The 2,409-nt window shown below is 38.4% G+C and overlaps 1 pseudogene; it reads right to left on the bottom strand.

Annotated features, from left to right (window-relative positions):
- Window positions 1–217: 217 nt before the first annotated feature.
- Window positions 218–345, bottom strand: LOC122727166 (annotated as a pseudogene).
- Window positions 346–2,409: the final 2,064 nt, after the last annotated feature.

The following is a 2,409-nucleotide window of genomic DNA, read 5'->3' as shown; positions in this document are numbered from 1 at the left end:
CTAGAGCTACAATGGATCTCAGAGACCAACTGGTTCAATCCCTTTCATTTTACATATGGAGGAAACTGAGGTCCAGGAAGGTAAAAGACTGGCCCAGGTTCACATAGGAAATGATTTTCAGAGGTAATCTTTGAACTAGTGCCTTAGGACTCCAAAGTCACCTATTCCTTCCACTGTACCAATTTATGGCAAAATTGTGGAAAGAGACATTATTCACAGGAAGTAGAGAAGATTGTTTGAGTTTATAACTTGTAGTTCTGAAAATAAGCACAGTGCCTGGCACAGAGCTGGTTCTTATAAAAACAGATAGTACACTTGATCTTAGCCAAAAGGCTGAGAAACGATCACAGAGTCGGTTCTTAATAGATGCTTACTGACTGATTGATAACATACAGTTGTCATTCGAATTTCCTTCAGATTCTGCTTGTCATTTGCATGATTTCTTGCATCCATTCAATTTGGTGATGCTCTTTTCATTGCTTTTTTCTTGCAAACTTTGCAGCTAAGGTACAGGCAGTTCTTATCCCATTTTTCCAAGCAGCATCGATAGGCCATGAAGAAAAGCCCAACTTTCCCCAAAGAAAGAAAAACATCTTTCCAAGTAACCAGCACCTCGGGGAGCTGGTGCTACTGCACAGTTTACCACTAGATGTCCTGTGGACAAAGCAAGAAGAACATGCATGAATACATTTGCATTCTGATTCTAGCAAGGAATGTTTCCAACTTTAATCACATCATTCAGAGCTGATGAAATAGCCAATCACCCATTTTTCTGCTGTGTCTCCTGTTGACAGAGATAGCATAACCTATGGGTTATGTAACCTACTCTCCATGTACCATTTATAGTGCTGGAAAAGATTGAGAATGGTAGCCTTGAAATATTTATTTCAGGATATTTCATAATGAGGAATGAAGAGTACACACACACACACACACACACACACACACACACACACACACACACACACACACACACGCACTTCCTTTATCTCAAAGACGAGTCTTTTAATTAAGCTTCATTTTTCTCATTTAACAGCCTTGACAGGCTGTCTTGTTATAGATTCTCCTTTTCGGGAGGATGAAAATACAGTGGATAGCAAAACAATTACAAGTCATTCAGAAGAAATATTCACACTGCATTATCCTCTATGACTGCTAAGCAAATGAAAGTTGAATTTTACTGTCCATCAAGTTGGGTGGTTATTACGATGACTTCACAAAGTAGGAAAGATATGCCTGTCTCAAAACCTTCCTAATGTATAACAAAAGTAGCTTAAGATGCTCAGACTTATTCTCCTTAAGGTCTACTACTTCCCCTGCACTTTCCCCTCTTGCCCCCACCTCCCCCCATATGCTACATGGGTGACATGGTGGGTGACATGGTGTTAAGATAGAAAGAGTCTACGATTTGGAGCTAGGTGATTTGTGTTTGAATCCCATCAGCTTTTTTTTACTATCTTTGGGGCCCTGCAGAAATAATTTTACTCTGGATTTTGGTTCCCAGATCTCTAGAAAGTAGGCATTAGACTAGATAATGTTTTTTCTAAATATTTTATTAAAATGTAGTCATTAATATCTTTTGTTTTTACATCACCATAATTTTTGTATATATCTCTCTCCCTTCTCCTACACAGCAAGCCAGCCCTACTAATAAGAAGGGAACTAATATTAACCAATTCTGCCAGCATATACAATCTTCTACACCCCTAGCCCCAACCTGGGAAGAAGGGAGTGAGAGGTACTTTGTCATCTCTCCTTTATGGACACACATCATCTTTATGACTACACACATAATCAGTTTTGCTTCTGTTGTTTGTATTCTTTCTATTTACATTTTTGTGGAATAGAGAATCTTCAAAACCTCTTTCAATTCTCAATACTCCCAACTTAAGAAGCACAGGATCATAGATTTTGAGAAAGAAGGGTCCTTAGAAACCATGTATTCCAATCTGTTTATTTTACAAAGAAGGAAACTGAGGTCCCAGAGAGCTTATGTAACTTGCTCAAGGTCACACCCCTAGGGAGTAAGGAGAAGAGCTGAAATGAAAAGAAAAGAAAGTGTATCTTAATTTTTGGTTGTGTCTAAGCATGGTATGGAAGGGAAACTAGAAACATAGAAAATCAATTTCCCCAGTGTTGTCAGAAGAAGAAATTTAAAGCTAAGTTGTTCTCTATGGTTCTGGGCAAGAATCCCATTGAGATGGAGGCATGTACCCCCATTTGTTGTATAACAAATGCCTCCCTTGGCAACAGGATAAGGCATTGGCAGGGCAAAGATGATTTTCCATGTCAGCCAAGGAAGGAAAAAATAATCATTATAAAATAAAGATTCACTTTCCTTGGAAGCTAATCCCTACTATGTTATTATTATTTTTAATATGGTGAAAAATACCGCTGACTGGAATATCA

This window comes from Dromiciops gliroides, chromosome 4 (genome assembly GCF_019393635.1).
Source record: "Dromiciops gliroides isolate mDroGli1 chromosome 4, mDroGli1.pri, whole genome shotgun sequence".
NCBI lineage: Eukaryota > Metazoa > Chordata > Mammalia > Microbiotheria > Microbiotheriidae > Dromiciops > Dromiciops gliroides.
This window is presented reverse-complemented; position numbering and strand designations above follow the sequence as displayed.